This window comes from Enhydra lutris, unplaced genomic scaffold, assembly GCF_002288905.1.
Source record: "Enhydra lutris kenyoni isolate GAN:26980312 unplaced genomic scaffold, ASM228890v2 scaffoldscaffold9, whole genome shotgun sequence".
NCBI classification, from domain to species: domain Eukaryota; kingdom Metazoa; phylum Chordata; class Mammalia; order Carnivora; family Mustelidae; genus Enhydra; species Enhydra lutris.
In genome coordinates, this window is record NW_019154093.1 from 2,926,051 (window position 1) to 2,945,191 (window position 19,141).

Here is a 19,141-nt window from a genome sequence, read left to right on the forward strand (position 1 = left end):
CTTGGTTCAAGGTCATCGTGGAGGTGCCATTCCCCTTGCCAGGGAGTTGTTTGAGAATAGCTATGTGATGCAAGTCTAACCCAGGAGACACGAGGGGAAGTCTCCTGGGGATCCCTCAGCAAAGTTTTCCTCATTAACAGAACACAGAGAGGGGATGTTCTCTCTTCTGGCTTCTGATGTGTGAGGATGAGATGCTCGGAGATCCTGTAGCCATAAGGATGGAAGATGGGGAACAAAAGCCTGACATTCTGAGTACCACCGAGCAAAAATATAGATAGAGCCCGGGTTCTCACTGTTTCTCAGAGTTAATTCAGAACCACTGAATTAACCAGTGTGCGTGTTGAGGAGGGGAGGCTGGAAGGATGGATGGATGGTTGGATGGATGGATGGATGGATGGATGGATGGATGGATGGATGGAAGGAAGGAAAAACTGAGAGTGGGTGGGCAGGTGGGTGGACAGGTAGATAGACGGACTGGTTGATGAATCATTGGGTGAATGGGAAATGCTTAGAGAAATAGGGATGGATGGATGGATGGATGAATGGATGGGATAGGTGAATGGGCAGGTGGATGGATGGATGGGAGGATGAATGGGAGGATGAGATGGATAGATGGATGGGGGATAGATGAATGGATGGGAAGATGGGCAGATGGATGGATAGGTGGATGGATGGATGGACAGACGGACATGGAGATGGAGGGTTGGATGGGTGAATGGATGGCTATTTACTTATAATAAAATATATAGTCTCATCAATAGTATTATTGTCTTCCTCTGGAGGGCACTCACACTCCAAGGCACCCAAGGTCAGAACTAGCTGAGGAGAACTGAACTTTTCCAACACTTTCCTCCAGGCCCTCATGCCCACTCCCTATTTCATGTACCCTGGGCCTATCTGTCAGGGCCAACACTTGCCTTTAGTCACCTGAATGGAAGGGCTTGAGCCCATCTGACCCTTTGAGGCAGGGCCCTACCCTGCCAGAGAGATGTTTGGTCTGTTAAGAAGTTCAGGTGAGTTTGGAAGACAGCCTGGCACAGTGGACTCAGACAATCAGGTCCAAAGGCTGGCCCGGCATCCCAGCCCACCTGAGCATCAGCCTTCTCATCTACAAAATGGGGCTAACAGCGCCACCTCAAGGGTGTAACGAGGAACGAGCGAGGAGATTGTGTATGAAACGCTCAGCACGGTGAATAGCCCCTAGTAATTCCTCAACAAATGCCAAGCCCTCCTGGGTTCTTGCCAGCTCGGCCATGGCTGGGCATGCATGGGCTGTGGTCCGGCAGCAGCCAACGCGGGGCTACTAAGGAGTCTCAGGTCAGAAGAGCAGCCCATGGCCTGCCATCCGTCCTGCTGTGCAACACTGTCTTGAGGCATTGCTCCGTGAGCCAGCGCAGGCATAACGGAAGGACCACAGGAAACCGAGCAAGCTCAGATTGCTTCCTCCTCTCTCGTGCCACGGGAGCTGGCAGGGTGTGGCGGCGGCCGGGAGCCTCAGGAGCTTGCAAGTTCAGAGCTGACAGTGGACAGCTGGCTCGGCAGGCTGACGTGGGGCCAGCCGAGGGTCACAGCCTCCCATCTTGCAGCTTCTGGTGCTCACCTGGGCACACACAGGTCATCCCAGAAAAGCCAAGCTTCTCACTCCCATGCCTTTGCTCGGGCTTTTCTGCCTGGCTTATCTATCCCACCTCACCTTGTCCTTCTAGGAAGAAGATTTACCCGAAATGTTAAACACTCCAGGAAAGCCTTCCTGGTCCCCACCCTGGCCAAACCACACACAGGACCCTGAATTTCTGCATTTACTGCATATATCACACTATCTTGCCAGCTCTGTCTCCCCACGAGACTGAGCGTTTCTTGAAATTAGAGATGATGTCTCATGGACATCTGCTCCACTGATGTGTAAAACGATGTCTGGCATGTAATCAGTTCATTCATTCTCTTATCTCTGAACATTTATTCCAATGCATCCAAGTAGTCCTCTGTCTATTGTGGGTGTGTGACCATGCAATGATACACCGATGACTTCAGCTTATCCTTGGTCCTGTGCATTCTTCAAAGCACTTGACCTCAACTCAGTTAAATACACTGAATTGTGGCTCTGAGAATTACTATGTGTCCTTGGGCAAGTTACTGAACCCCCACGAGCCTCAATTTCCTTATCTGATTCAACCAAGATTGATGGAGAATCTGCTGGAGGTCTGTCCCAGATGCTGGGGGAGGTGACACCTCAAAGTCCCCTGCAAGCCAGCGGTAGAACAGGAACCAGCACTCACCCTGCTCATGTGCATGGATGGCTTCATCCTTCCTGCCCAAGTGCTCACGTGGTTGGCCTTCCCTCTGGCAGAGGCTGGGATGCCAGGCAGAGCCTGGACCATCCCCAACTCCACACTCCTCTCCTGAGATACTTCATAATCACATTTCATTCTGAGTTTGATAAATAAAGGTAATTGTGAGACAATTAGACTCTCTTCTCTTCCAACATCTTAATTGGAGCAAGATGCATGATTCTTTCTTGTACATCATCTTGCCAGGCGTATTTGAGGCTTTACATCTGGGTGCTCCTCGTGCACTGCAGGAAGAGTGATGGCTTGGAAACCACCACCGTGACATGCCTAGAAGCCAGCAGGCAGCTCCCATGCAGCCCTCAGCTAATCACCATGGATGTCTCCTGTCACATGCCGGGAGGGTCCCCAAGTAGATCATGACCTTACAATCACCCTCATCAATCACATGGTTCTGGTGCTCTCTGCAGCACCTGTGCAAGGGGGAAGCACATGACTTTAGGAATCTAAAGACTCAAGTTCAAGTCCCAGCTCTGTTACCAGTTTGCTCCATGACCTTGGACAATTTGCTTAACCTCTCTGAGCTTCATTTGCCCCAAATAGGGATGATCTTCCTTAACACTATCAAACAAGACACCACATGTGGCAATGATTCCTAAGAGCTGGTATCACCTGTGTGCCCCCTACCCCCACCACCAACTTCCATCTACATAACGGGCAAAGCAAAACCTAACTGAAGGGAGGGAAGGACAAATGGAAAGATGGACAGCCCCTTCTCTTGGGATCAGCAGCCCAAGATTGTACACTACTTTTCAGATGCACAGAGGAAAAGTAAATGCAGTTTTCTTATAGCTCTCACTAAGGATCTCATCTCGTGCTCAAACACCCATCCTGCTGATGCTAGAGAAAGGGTGGGCGGGGGGGAGGGCTCTCAGTTGGCAAATCCATTACCAATTAAATATGAGTCTGTCCCCCTCCAGTTGAATATGGTCTTTCTGGGGTGAACTCAGTTGCCTTGGGGTGAATGCTCAATGTTTCAAGATTTACCCCCATCCCACTTCTTCTGGCAATATGGCAGCCACAGTAGAGGTTGGTGGGAAAAACTGACCAGGCTTCCTGGAAACAATGGGCTGAGATCTCCGTCTATGTGTTGCCCACTTGGTCCATGCTGGCACCCATTCATAGCACCTCTTTCTGCTTCTCTTGGCGCTGACCTGATCCACACTGGTGCTGCTGGTGATGGAAATAGTCTGCGGACCTGGGCCTGAGCCCTCCTTCATTGTGGTGGTGGCCCAGGGAGCTCTCCATTGTCCCTGGTCACAAGGTGTGCCTCTCTGCTGGTCTCTTGATCCTAGAGGTATGCTGGAATTCTGGACTTCCTCGTGACCCACTCAGATGTGGGACCCAGCCCTGTCCTAGGTCAGATACCCCTCCTGCCGGTGTCCTGTTCCCACGCCCGCATCCCACCTCCTTCCCCACGCTGGTAAGTGGCAAAGTGGATCATCAGCCCCAATGTCCTAGGACCCTATGTAGGATTTCTCGGATCCGTGGTCTCATCCACACCAGAAGCTGGAGGGCCCCTGAGCCCCAGGGGTCTCCCTGGGCCCCAGGCCATGTCCTCACCCAGGTCCCTCCTCGCCCAGAGCCCCTGCCTTGCCCCTCCTGTGGTGGCAGAGCCTCCCTGTCCTCTGCCTGTCTGGGGAGAATTTCCCTCTTCCTCTCCTTCATCCTCCCCGCACTCCTCCTGTGATCTCCCAGACAGCCAGGCTGGGCTCTTGATATGCAAAGAGGACTTTGGGGACTTACAAAGCCTTCCCCTCTCTCCACAAAGCCTGGCTTTCAAGACTATTATCTGGCTAAGAACGGCAGGATCCTATTCAGTCAAAAGTGAACATCAATTCTCCCCTTTTGTGCTCCTGATCCTCAATCCCATTCCTAAAACCCTGGACGCCTCTGGCTGAAAAGGAAGAGAGTCACATGAAAGCAGTTAAGAAACACACGGGTACATTCAAAAACGGTATCATTCCTGTTACACCAGATTCCCTGGGTGTAGAGCGAAAAGAGCCCTGGGAAGAGCTTCCCCCACACTGCAAGGCCGTGGCCAGGTAGAGGCTCTTTCCGCCAATGTCTCTGTTAGGGAAGGGGTGCCGGGGACTTTCCTCTCTTGGGCCACAATGTCGGAGCCCTTTTCAGCCCTCTGAGGCAGGGACCATGCCTGCCTCGCCCACCAGGGCATTCCACACACACACACACACCCCCCAAGGCGAGTGTCCAGAACACATTGACCAGGACTCATCCTCCCACAGGGCATTGTAACCACATGGATGCCCAGTCTTTCGACCCTGTCCAGACCTGGTGCATCCCTCTGTCTGGGCCACACTCTTCCTGCCTGCGCCGGACCTCGGGGGATGCTTGCGCCTGCAGCGGGGTCCTCCCTCCCTGTCCGCCCTACCTCCGCACAAGGTGCAAGACACTGTAGGGCCTCTTCATCCCCACTCCCGCGGTCCCCAACCATATTCTTATTGAGTCTCAGTTTCCCCACCTTTAAATAGAATCGGATGAAAGGGTGACTTTTAGCACCATTTTTAGCAATGGAAAAACAGCTGCTCTCTTTCAAGAAAGGAGATGGGGTTCTCCTCCCATAGTGCCTGGAAAATCGAGGGTTATGTATGTATAAATATGCATGAACATGCACACACACATATAGAGTTGTGTAGGTAAGTGTGAGATAGATATATATATACATATGTGTATTTTATATATATATATTCAAGTGACACAGTCAGGCTGGGTCTGGAGACCCTGTTCACACAAGACCAGCCAAGGTCCTTGGCTTCACACAGGATGGAAACCAAATGTGAGACAGCAGGAGGTAAAAGCAGAGCTTCGTGAAGATATAAAGAAGGCAGACAGAGATGGACTAAGCATCTGGGAGGCTCAGAAAGAAAAGGAGGCAGTCCCATCTTTGCTTGTCTGGGGGGTTTTACTGGCAATTGTGACCTGATGCACACGTCCTCCCAGGCATCCAGGAACTGGTCAGAATAAGGACAGGGTCTAGGTGTCCTTCCCAAGTCACTCACTCCCTGAAGCCAGGGGTCTTGGTGTTTGGAGTCCGCGGTCTTGGAGAACGTTCGTGTCTCCATATGTTATGTCTCTCATGCCGGTAGACCCAGAGAAGTCATTAACTCCTTGGCCTTAACAAGGAGGACATACAGTAAGACGGGGTGTAAGGTGGGGGTGCAGGTCCCAGCAAGAACACAAGCAGGAAAAGAAGCAAAGGAAAAGGGCTTTTCTCCACGAGGTCCCTCCAGTCTCTCTGTCTCACAATGCTTTTGCAGGTTTCCTAAGCACAGATGCTGCACAGAGGCCATCACAAACTTCAAGAATCACTGGACTGGATATTTCTACTCAGAGAATCTAGACACAGGTCAGGACGACACTTAGCTGCAAGTAACAGAATTTAAAAGATCAACTTTGGCCCGGGGCTTAAATCACAGAAGGCTGTTCTTGTCATTATCCACCAGGAAGGCCAGAGCCTCAGGAACACAAGATGGCTGCTCATGCTCCAGCATCCTGTCTGTGGTTCCAGGTGGGAAGAAAGGGACTGGTAAAGAGCTAAAAGCCCATACCAGTTGGATGACCTTCCTTTAAAGACTCTCCTGGAGGGGCGCCTGGCTGGGTCCCCAGTGGAGCGTGAGACTCTGGATTTCCGGGTTGTGAGTTCAAGCCCCATGCTGGGTGTAGAGATTACTTAAAATTGAAATCTTAAAAAATAAATAAACAAAAATAAAGACTCTTCTGGAAGCCTCGCCCAGTGAATCTGCTTATATTTCAGGGGCCAGAAGGGGTCACACAGCATCCCAATACACCAGGGAGAATGAGAAAAATAGTTTGGGTTTTTTAATCTGGGCACACTGCCACCATGAAGAAAGCCTGTGTCCCATGAGTAAAGATGAAGAAGAGGATGGGGGGCAAGTCACTGGGCCAGCCAGTCCCAGTCTGCCATGAGCACCTGCACCCTAAGGCACGCCCCTTCCCCACTCTGGGCCTCAGTATCCCCATTTCAAAAACAGAATTGGGCCAGACGACCTTCTCCAATTCTGGTTGCCTGGGTAGAAATCCTGCCTCTGCTACTACTGGCTGTGTGATCTGGACATTTGACAACTCTGTCCCTCAGTTTCTTTGTATGGAAAATAGGGACAGTCGTGGTGTTTACCCCACAGTGTTGTGAGGATCAGACGTGCTGTCCTGCGCAAGGTGATGAGTCTGACAGAAAGCCAGAGACCGATACTCATGATTAACGCGGCCGCTGCTGCTGCGGAGCTTCCAAGAGTTCTCCTTCTGCCTACCCCTGGGTGCTGTGTGACCCGGGGCAGGTCCCTTCCCCTCTCTGAGCCTCAGCAGCTCATCTTACGAAATGAGGGGCCGGAAGCTATCTTGGGTGTGGGGGGCTCTGAGAGTTGCTCTCAGAAGCCGGTCTGAATTGTTGACAGGACAGCAAATCCCTTCCTGGGCATGGGGGGAGGTGGGGAGGGGGGAAAGGAAGGGGTCAGCTGGTTTCCTGTGGCCAGGGCGGTGATCTGGGCAGTCCAAACTTCCTGTTTCCCAGAGGGATTTGAGGACCGCTGTGTCCAAAACTGTCGCTGGGGCAACCTTCCTGCGTCATCTCCCCGGTCGGCCGTGTACTTGAGGGAAATGCCAGCAACAATGGCCCTTTGTGTCCAACTCCCCTGGCCCCAGCCCTGGGAGTCTTGTGCCCATTTTCCAGATGAGAAACTGCGGCACAGGGAGGTAAAGTCATTTGCCCACAGTCACAAGGCTGGTGAGAACTAAAGCAGGAACTGGGACCTGAGTCTTCTGAAAACATTCAGGCCCCTTGACTCCAGACTGTACTTCAGCCCCCCACCCCCAACCCCAGGAAACTGAAAAAGCCTGGAGTTTGACTTTCCAGGCACCCAATGACCTAGGACGTGACTCTCAGGAGGAGGGGCCAGGGAGGGAGGTGACCTGAGACAAAGCTGTAAGACAGGGGAGTCCTGCCCGCACCACGCCCCCCCCTCCCCGCCAACGGCCTGAGCCAAGCTTCCAGAACAGGATAGAACATCTATTGAGCAGTTTTGATGCGCCAGGTGCTGTTTTGGGTGGGGGGTTTATTTATTTTTTTATTTATTTGACAGAGATCACAAGTAGGCAGAGAGGCAGGCAGAGAGAGAGAGAGTAAAGGAAGCAGGCTCCCTGCTGAGCAGAGAACCCATTGTGGGGCTCTATCCCAGGATTGGGATCATGACCTGAGCCGAAGGCAGAGGCTTTAACCCACTGAGCCACCCAGGTGCCCACCAGGTGCTGTTCTAAACCTTCCATACAGATGGGTTTGCTTATTCTGACAAGCAACCATATGAGGCAGGTGCCGTTAACCTCATTTCATAGACCAGAAACCGACCTTTCTAAGACTTGCTAAGAAACTTGCTAAGTGCTGAAGCAAGACGGGGACACATACCCAGGTCCAAAACAATTCCTGTGCACCGGGAGGGGCTGAGAGAGCACAGGAACCCGACAGCTTGGGAGGGGAACAAGGGGCAGCATAGCTGGGACATCTGAGGGCTGACTTCAAAGGCCTGGCAGGCACGAGGGCATCTCAACAGAGCTGGTGTGGGGTATCGACAACCCAGAGTGTCTGCCACTAGGCCTGCCCTTTCTCCCCTTCCCCCAAATCATCCCCCCAACCCAGCTGATTACTTTCCTGGCACACTCGGTAAAATGGGGTCAGTTTCAAAAAAGGAAGTTACCTTTCTTATGAACTGATTTTATGACTTCGTACCTGACACCCTATCATCAAACCCATTACACAGATGGACAAACTGAGACTTAGAATAAGTAGGAAAGATGTGCCTCCCAAGCAAGGAGCTCACAGTGTTCTTAGGTCACTTTGAGTAAACCCGGATGGACAGTGGGACAAGCTGGGCTGGATACTCTGAGCGTTCCCAGGTTCAAATCCTACTTCTGCCATGTGGTTGCTGGGTGACCATGAGCAAACTGCTCCTCTGACCTCAAGTTCCATGGCTGTAAGGTAGAGCAAGCAAGAGCCTCCTTCATAAACTGGTTCCACATACGTTTATCGGGCATGTACTGCATGCCAGGCCCTGTGCTGAGAACCAGGGATGCCGAGTGAACACACCTGCTACAGGGCTGTCAGGATCCACCCGTCAATGCCAGGCCATCCCCTTCACCTTCCCCGTGCCCAGGTGTACCCCACAGCACCTGCCATAGGGCCTTCACCTGCACACACAACCACAGACATCTCTCTCCGCGGTTCGAAGGCGCTCCGATGGGAGGCTTGGCACCTGCAGTGTGTGCTGCGCAAGACTGCCGGCTGAACTGCCCTCTGCCAAGACCCTGTGCCCTTGGTGTTTTCCAGAACTAGTGACCCACACAGCCACCTGCTGTCCTGCCATCAGAGGTGCTGCCACAGGACTGGAAATGGAAGTTGCGGGGTGGGGCTGGCTCTCAATCACGCTGGGGTGTAAGGAAACATTCCCACCCAGGACAGGAAGCCCCGGGATCCACTCCAGCCAGCCTGCCCCGGGGCAATGGCTCGCAGCCTTCCTGCCAGAGGGTAGCCCCATGCAGAGCCAGCCCTGGGCAGGGTTACCGGAGGCCTCCAGACAGACCTCTGTGTGTGTGTGTGTGTGTATGTGTGTGTCTATGTTTGTGTGTAGCTGAACCTCTGCGTGGCTCTGTCCATATGTAATTGTGTGTGTGTATCTCAAAGTTCCTAGGCCCCAGAGGGGAATAGTGGCCCAGACCCTCCCATATGCACAGTAACACTGAGGCAGACACACAAAACCCCTACACAGACACACGACGCACCCACAGTCTTATATGCACATAGGTGCACATGCATACACAGAGACACACAAACATATCTTCACACGAGGACACATAAAAGACACACACAGACGCACAAGAACTGGCAGAATCAAAGCCTGAGGGAGGGGAACTAACTCAGAGAAGACGGACATGGGCCTTCAAAAGGCCCATAACTGAGGGGTACACTGATGTGTGGGTCCCTCCCTGGAGCACACGGTGAGCCGGGCAGGGACAGAGAGCATAGGGCCCAGAAGAGAGAAACACCAGCTCTGCAGATTGAGGTGAGGTCTGAGAGGACTTCCCAGAGGAAGGGACAGGGTGTGCTTTAGAGAGTAGCCTGGCCCCTCTTAGTCCATCCGCTCTCACAGGAATCAGTGTGATGTGTTCTTTCCTAATAATTAACTAGGATGCCAGGAGTCCAGAGTAGAAGAGGGGATTGGAGGTCCATTTTGGGGTATGCTCACTGCAGGAGGAGAGGCACAGAAAGATCAAACCTCAAGCATCTGTCAGCCTCTGCCCCCACTAGGCCTCCCCTAACCACCCTCCCCACCACCAGTCATTGCCCTGCCTCCTCCCAGAAGTCTCCTCTCCCCTCCCTGTCTGGGGCTATACTGTCCACCCAGGAATTGTGCCCCTTGCCTCCAAGTAACAGAAAAACACTTTTCTTCCTAAAGGGAGTTTCCTCTCCTTTACTCCATGTGGGGGGCACAATCCCAAGCCCCCAGCCCCTTGCCCTAGACTGGACAAGAGACCCAGGCCCGGCCATCGTAGCACCCCCTCCTCCAACCAGTGATTGATCACAGATGGGCATGCCCAGCAGGGAGCCCAACTCAGGGCTTGAACTCACGACCTCGAGATCAAGGCCTGAGCTGAGATCAAGAGTCGGACACTTAACTGACTGAGTCCCCCAGATGCCCCAACTCTGCCCTCTTCTGAGGCATCAACCCCCTCTCTGATCATCCAGCCTCCCGTCTCTCTCCCCTCCAACCCACCTTGTACTCTGCAGCCAAACCTTCCAAAAATGGGGGCACCTGAGTGGCTCAGTGGTTGAAGCCTCTGCCTTCGGCTCAGGTCATGATCTCAGGGTCCTGGGATTGAGTCCCGCATCGGACTCTCTGCTCAGCAGGGAGCCTGCCTCCTCCTCCTGTCTCTCTCTGCCTGCTTGTGATCTGTCTGTCAAATAAATAAAAACAAAACAAACAAACAAAAAGACCTTCCAAAAACGCAGATCTGACATCGTCACTCCCCATCCAACAGAACTCCGCTCACTGCCTCTGCCCTCGGGGAAAGAGCCATTAGCCTGCCCATCAGCTAGGACATGGGTTTAGCCTTCAAGGCAGAGACACCGAATAGCAGTAGCCTAAACCAGAGAGTTTATTCGGCCGTCAGATAGGGATTCACACACACCCCACCCAGGGGCTGGTGCTCCTTGGCCTCAGGAACTCAGGTTCCTTCTGTCTTGTTGCTTCATCATTCCTGGGCTCTTGCCTCCATTCACACGTCCCAGGATGGCACCGAGTGCACCTTCCAGCCCACATAATAGGGGGAAAGCTACATAGAGGAGAGGGCACACCACTACCCTTTTGGGGAACAATCCTGAAACTGACCATCCCTTTGCTCATATCCTATTGGCCACATTGGTCACCTGCCCCCAGATGCAAGGGAGGCTGGGAAATGTAGTCCATCTTCCAAGCAGCCACATATCATTACTGTGGGAGGAAAGGAGCATGGGTATTAGGGGGCAGTCCCAGTCCCTGCCACAGCCTGGCATCCAGAGCCTTCCACAGCCAGCCTCCATCCGGGGAGTCACACCTTTATGTGTGCTGAGCACCAGTGCCCAACTCCACTTTCCTTCCTCCAGTTCCGAGAAGCCTTCCCTGATCACCACCACCCTGGCCTGAATTAAGGGTCTCCATGCCTACTGACTGAATAATGGTGGGCCTGCCCTCCCCCACCCCCAGCCCCAGTCCTGCCCTCAGGAGTGCCCTGCCCATCTGCGGGGCGCTCCTTTGTCCCCAAGACTGTCGAGACTGTGTGCTGCAGGAGGCAGTCCCTGTCCCTCTCTCATTGTGTCCCCAGGTACTGGCACAGCACATGACACAGCACTCGACACATAGTAGCCAGCCAGGGCCAGCCAGTGAGGGAACCCGACCCCTAGCACTTTGTCTAAACCGGTCGATGTGTTGGTCCCCAGGAGGGTCGGGATCATGTTTGTGGCACAAGGGGTTGTCAGCCTCAGCTCTGAGTGAAAGGTGGCTCTAAGAGCCCGTGCACAGGAGTAAGCCTGCCTGAAGGGCCTGTGGCAATGAGGGACAAGGAGAAAACTGCCCCCAATCCCAGGACCCTGGGCTGGGTCTGCTACAAGAAGAAAAATAAAAGGTTTGGGAGCCACACCTTTGTCTTGACTGCCCGGGAGGAGAGGGGCCCCTGGAGGCAGAAGATGTTATGACATGGTCGGCAAGTCACTTTGAGGACTCTGTGCCTCGGTTTCCCCACTGCAGGAGGGATAACAACAGTGTATTTCTCACGGGGTCTGGCGAAGACTAAAGGGTTCATCCACACGCAGCGCCCCCAGGCTTGCCCATCCAAGCATCCACAGAGAATACAAAGGGGCACCCCAGGCCCCCTCACGGAGCCTCCGTTTTCGCATCTGTAAAGTGGGACACCAGCATCGAACCTCAGGGGCTCCCAGTGATGCAGTGAGACAGGGATGTCGTGGGCTCAGCGCCATGCCTGGCACCAGGGAGCCCTCCTCCCATCACCCCCCAAGACAGAGGCGGGAGGGACGGGCCCAAGAAGCCTGCCTGCTTCCCTGCTGGAGCCACGACCTGGTGCGGGGGAGGCCTCCTGGTGAATAATCTCGTTAATGGTAATCATCACCCCGATGCTCGTTAATATAATAACACTGGGCTCCCAGCCACTGCCTGGCGCAGAGCTCCTCTGAGCCTCTCATCTCTGCCTGGCAGGGGCTCCGTAAACACTCATTACGCTCTGTCCCCGGGGAGGCCGCCAGGAGAACCAGCGACTCCAGGCACACCGCTCAGCTCTGGGCCGCAGGCTCTGCTTTTAATAAGCATCCTCACGCACACTCCCGCACACGCACACACATGCACCTGCACACACTGTCACACGCACCAGAGGTGCACACTCACACTCAGGCACACACTCAGGGGGATACACACTTAGGCACATGGGCACACACACACATACACACTGGGGGGTGTGCATACTCGCACACATGGCAGGGTCCACACGCTCAGGCACGCTCACAGTCACAGACAGCATCTACACTGCAATGGGGAGCGTAGGTACTTACCAAGCACCTCCCACATGCCGGCCGTTGGTCGAAATGCTCCACTTGCATTAGCCTGTTTAATCTAAGTAAGTGATCCTGCCAAGTCCACCTTGCGCTGAGGAAACCGAGGCACCTGGAGGTTCTCGGATTTGGCCGAATCACCCACCCATTGAGCAGCAGAGCTGGGTCCTGAATGCAGGGAGTCTCCACATGCTGCCCTCTCAAAGGACATGAACTCACTCTGTCCTCATGGCAATTCTGGGTCCTTATTCCCCTCCGTTGCGCTAATGAGGAAATGGGCTCAGAGAAGTGATGTCATCTGCCTGGGAACACACAGCCAGGACCCAGGGGCCGTCTGATTTCAGAGTCTGCCTTACCCCTCCCCTGAGATGGAGGCAGGGAGGCCAATGCTGTTCCTCTTTTCAAGAGGGAGAAACTGGGATCCAAAGAGATGAGACACCCAGGGACTGACACGGAGAACCCGGGCTAGCTCGAAAGCCTGGAGTCCTGGGCACCCTCCTCCCTGCCTCCCACCCTGGCCCCACCAGTGAGCCTCCTACTCAGGGACCTGGATTCAGACTCGGAAGCCCATGACCCGGCTGCTGGTGGAGTCTGCATCACAGTGCCTCAGCCCACCCGGGATTCCTCCAGGCCATGGTGATCCAATGTCACCAGTCCCAGCCACGTGTCCCTGGGCAAGTCACATCACCTCCCCTCTCTGGGGCAGGCAACCGCTGACGCTCAGAAGCCATTTACCACATTCCAGCATGTTCTATGTGCTTCCATGTAAGGTTTCACCTTATCCTCATCTCAGCCTTGAAGAAGATATGAGCAGTCTATGGTTTTCAGATTCTGCTATTCTATAGGATTCTATGATTCCCACAGGGTCTATTATGAAAGAGCCACATCCTAAAACGATTCCATTTTTCTGGGATATTCAGGAGCCGGAAGGTTTCAGCCATTGGTCTGCAGATCACAGAGTTAAGGGATTTCCTGAATTGATGATTCTTTGAGCCTCAAGGGCAAGAAGCAATTTGTCAGCCCTCAGCCAGCCTTGAAGACCGCCAGAGTCCACTCCCTTGCCTCGCCCCCTCCCTCAGCTATGACATCGGAGCCAGCCGAGGAAGAACAGCCTGTCTCTATGGCACAGCCCCGAGTCCAGAGCCAGCGAGGACTGCGGAGGCCGCCAGAGCGCTGGGTCGGTGACTTGCACACAAAGGGCTCCATGGACCAGCCTCCACCGCCCTGGCCCAGCCTCACACACAATGGAAGGACCTTTCGCAGTTGCACCCAGCCTGCCCCCGCCATCAGCCAGAGACACCCAGAAATGCAGCTGAGTTCTGTCCCAGAGCCAGCCCCCTCCCTCCCCCCCACCCAGTGAGAAGGTGGGGAGAAGAGAGAACAGAAAGGCAGGTGCCACTCCCCTCTTTCTTAGCTGTTCTGACCTCTCTGCATGTGCTCCTATGGTCCCCTGCCCGGCATCCCCCTCTTTCCTCCTGCTCCGTTCCCGCTCTCCTCCTTCTATGAATGCTGCCAGGGCCAGCTCAGGCCCCACCTCCTGCAGGATATCTGCCTGCCTACTCTAACCCTCACTGACGTTCTCTCTCACCTACCTCATTCTGCCTGGCACTGAGTGCTACTACGTGACCCAGACATTCCAGAGATGCCTTTCCTCTCCAGGCTCTCTTCCATGCTACCACGAGAGCAATCTTTCTGGACCACAAACGTGACCTGGTCACTCTCTTTCTATAGATCTTGACTCTCCAGCATAGCATTCAAACTCATTCCCAACTCTGGTCCTGAGCTTTCCGTCTGTCTTCATTTCCTGCCTCAGATCCATGCACTGAGCCTTGGCCAGATGAAGTGAGGATCCACTTCCCAGACTACACAGGCCCCTGGAGAAGCCCTCCTAAAGCTAGAGCAGCTGGGACCTTGCCTTGATGCCAGGAAACAGGTGTTGAGGGTCCCCTCCCGTGCTTCATCCCACATGCACACACACAAACACACACAAGCATGCACATGCACACACAAAGCTGCCACCAGGGAGCCCACAGGGCTTGGCAAACTTAAAGTGTGGGTTAGTACCATGGACAGCACGGGGTGGGGGTTGTGGTTGGTGCCGAAGCAGACTCTGGGTGCTGTTAAAATCCACGTGTGCACACATGGCCTGGGACATGCATGGATTTCATACAGCAAACATTGGCTGAACACCTCCCTCATGCCCCACCCCTGCTAGGCGTTATGGAAAATACCAGAAGGAAAGACATTGACTGTCATTGGTCCCCAAGGAACTTATGGTCTAGTTGGGGACTTGATTGTCTCACCACCAATTTCCCACCTACCTCGGGGCAAGCTGCCAAACCGTGTTTACAAAACCCGTAAATCTGTCCATATCACTCCCTAAAAAGTTCCCAAGCAACACCCCCCCCGGCCCCGCCTCGGGCCACCTTTGCTTATAAGCTAAGCCCTCACCACCCCTGTGAACACTACACTCCAGCCTCAATTGCCTTCTGCCTGTGCCCAAACATCCTGGGGTGCTTTCTGCACACTTTCCCCCTCATTTAAGGACTGTTTCCCTTCTTCTTTTCCCCGGGAACTCCTATACAGCCTTCAAAACCCAAATATTTTCTCCTCCTGGAAGCTCCCAAATTCACTGTTCCCACCTCTGTACTCCCAGAGGCTTTGTCCATATCCCTGTCACCAGGCATCATTGAACTCTGCTGTTCCATGTGGCCCTCGTGTCGCACAGGAGCTAGCTGGGTTCTTCCGGGCCGGGTAGGAAAGGAGCGGTGGTTGCCAGGGCGCAGGAGCTAAGAACTCCAGCTGATCAACCACGGCTCCAGCAGTACTCATATTTGACAACTTCAGATTTCCTTGGAAGCCTAAAAATAATGTCAAAGCTGCGCTTTTTACATCACTTTCACTGTAGAAACCTGCCTGCCTTGTCTTTGGGAAGAGAGAGCATTAATTTTTATACAGACCATACACCCGGTAACTGTTGGAGTATGGTTAAAGAAAACAGCCTCTAATGGATCTAACGCAGACGGGAGGCTTAGCCCTGTTCCTTCCACATCAGGAATATTCTCAGGTATCTGATTCCACGTCTACCTTCCTTGCCTCAGCCTGGGAGTTCCCTGAGGGCCAGGACTGTGTGTCTTTTAATTCCACATCCCTGGTACCCAGCACAGTAGCCAGCACACAGGAGGCATCTCCCAATATTGTGAATGACAGATGAGAATGAATCACATGGGCTCGAGGTCAGATGGCCCAGGTTCAAATCTTCATTCCACCCTGTATTAGCTCTGTGATTGTATTTTATTATTTTTTAAGATTTAATTTGTCATCTGAGAGAGAGAGAGAGAGCACGAGCAGAGGGGAGATGGAGAGGGAGAAGCAGACTCCCCACTAAGCAAGGAGCCCGACATAGGGCTCAATCCCAAGACCCTGAGATCATGACCTGAGCCGAAGGCAGAGGCTTAATCATCTGAGCCACCCAGGCGCCCCAGAGCTGTGATTTTAGACATATTTTAAAGAGGTCTCAATTTTCTCATCTGTAAAATGGGCATCTATCTATCTATCTCATGGGGTTTTTACGACAGCTAAACAGAACACTATACAGAACAGGCCAAAAGTCTGGCCAATAGAAAATGTCCAATAAAGTTTCATTGGGTTTTTTAATTTGGTTTGGTTTTATTTAGAGAGAGGTGGGGGGAGGGGCAGAGGGAGAAGGAGAGGGAGAGAATCCCAAGTAGACTCTGCGCTGAGCACACAGCCCGAGGGGGTTTCCATCCCAGGATCCTGAGATCATGACCTGAGCTGAAACCAAGAGCCAGACTCTCAACCAACTGAGCCACCCCAGTGCCCCAGGTTCATTGCTTTTATCACACTGTTGTGATAAATTGTGTGGTTTATAGGCAAGCCCATTGGTGCTCAGAGAAAGGAGAGATCACCGTGACAAGGAGTAACCCCAGACAACGTTGTCGGCTAATATCCACTAGCATTTACCAATAAGTATTTTCTATGCACCACGTATCAACTTAATTCAACCTCAGGCCCCTTCTGTGAGATGCGTTCTGTAACTATCCCCATTTTATCCGCACAAAGAAACTGAGACACACGAGAGTCAAGAACTTCATTTATTACTCAGCCAGTAAGTAAAGGAGCCAGGATTCAAACCGGAACAGTGTGCCCCTGCTCTGTTTCCTGACTTGGCCCCACACAGTTGACCTCAAGAAAAGCTGGAAACTGAGCCGTGAGACAGAGCCACCTGCGGTGGGTAGAAGGACCAAGATCTTTTCTATTCACGCCCTTCCCGACAGCCAACCCTCAAGCTGCTGTCTCTTCCTCAGCTCTCCTGCTCCTGACCTCATACGCCTGACGGTCTCCCTCAGGCCCTCCCTTCTCTCCATCCCCCACTCTTCCAGGTCCAAGCATTTTCCCGGCCTCCTCTTACTGAGCCCAACAATCCCAGGGAGGTGTGGTCAGAACAGGGCTTTGAAGGACACACAGGAGTCTGCCAGGAGAAGGGGCGAGGGAGAGTCAAGGTTGACTGGACAATTTCATGACCTGTGTCCCCAGCTTTATTGGAATCCAAAAGCCTCAGTCTCCTCATCTGTAAACACGAGAGTAATAAGAGTATCTACGATCTATCAGGGTTTCGGTAAAGATTAAATGTATTAGTCGGCTTTGGCTGCCATAACTAGATCCCACAGACCGGGTTTACCGGCTAAACAAGAGACATTTGTTTTTTCACAGTCCTGGGGGCCGGAAGTCTGAGATCAGGAGCCCTCTTCCTGGTTTGCTGTGTCCTCACATGGCCTTCCTCCGCGCTTATGCAGAGAAAGGGCTCTGACACTCGGATGTCTCTTAGAGGTAAAGACACCGATCCTGTCCATTTAGTGTCCCAGGGGTCCGCGCTGGAGACCTCATCTAACTTCTGTTGCTTCCTTAGAAGCCGTGTCTCTAAATCCAGTCCTCCTGGCGGGTAGAGCTCCCAGATTTGGATTTGTGGGGGAGACCATTCTGTCCACAGCATAAAATAAGCTACTATGTGAAAAATTATTCTATTTCAATAAATACCTATATGGTCTATATCACGTGCCAGGTGCTGTTCTGAATTTCACACATATTCAAAAGCACTCAGGGCAGGCCGGACACTTGCGGAGTGCTGTCCATGTGTCCTGGGGACACTATGACTAGGAGGACCAGCGCTGTCACTGTTGTGCACCTGCTGTGTGTCATGCACTGTGGTGGGCACTTGGATCTGCCTGCCCTTTGGATCCCAACACACCCCTTTAGTGGTCCCACTGTGCCCATTCTACAGAGGAAGAAGCCAAAGTTGGGTGCGGGGTGGGAGCACAGTGGCTTCCCGGGGACGGCCGGGAGGACTGGCTGAGGCTGGGCATAACCCATGTCTGTTTGTGCCGAGTCTGTGTTCTTTCCTCGCAGCCTGCTCGGGTGGTAAGGGTCCAGATTCCCAGCAAGACATGATAAAGGTCTAGACAAGGCCAGAGCCTTGCAAACGGAAGGAAATGACCAGATCCAATGTTCTTCAAAGTGGGAGAATGAATGCCCAGCCAGCCCACCTCCCGGGACCCACGTGACCAGTGAGCAAGGCTGAGAATTCCCCAGAAAGCTGAGACATGCCGTCCACAGGGGAAGGGCCATGTCTGTCCCTCTCTCTGGAGGAGGGTGGCCCTGCCACGTCAGCCCTCCTAACTGCACGTGAATTCTGTCTCCAGAGTCGCTCAGGGGTGTCAGTGTTCCCAACAGGGGAGGGGATGACACGCATGGACAGGGTGGCCTCCTAGAAGTCGGCCACACGCAGCAAGGGGCATGTGGCACTGTGGGAGCCCACAGTCCCCACGGCAGGGACGGCAGGGAGGGCAGACAGAGGCCAAGGCTCGAGTCAGAAGACCCAGCTTTGCCCTTGGTGGTGTGAACCCCGGTAAGTCCTCTTGCTCCCCGTGATCTATTTATTTATTTATTTATTTATTTATTTATTTTTCTTTCTTTCTTTCTTTCCTTCTTAACATCTTTTTTTAAAAGATTTTATTTATTTATTTGACAGAGAGAGAGATCACAAGTAGGCAGATAGGCAGGCAGAGAGAGAGAGAGAGGGAAGCAGGCTCCCCGCTGAGCAGAGAGCCCGATGCAGTACTCAATCCCAGGACCCTGACATCATGACCTGAGCTGAAGGCAGCGGCTTAACCCACTGAGCCACCCAGGCACCCCCCTTTTTAACATTTTATTATGAAGAATTTAAAATTTAAACTTCAAGTAGATAAGATAATACAAGGAGTCCCCTTGTGCCCATAATCCAGCTTCTCCAGTTAGTAACCTAAATGCCCTGTCTCTCCCACCTGCGCCCTCCCCCCTGCACTGGCTGTGAGCCCATCACAAACATCCTATCGCTTTATGTGCAAATACTTCAGTCTGCAGAAGGATAAAGACGCTTAAAAAAAAAAAGTGTTGGGGCGTGTGGGTGGCTCAGTTGTTGGGCGTCTGCCTTTGACTCAGATCATGATTCCAGGGTCCTGGGATCAAGCCCCGTGGCAGGCTCCCTGCTTGGTGGGAAGCCTGTTTCTCCCTCTCTCCTGGCCTGTGTTCCCTCTCTCGCTGTGTCTCTCTCTGTCTCTATCTCTCTCTCTCTGTCAAATAAATAAATAAATAAAATCTTTTAAAAAATAATAAA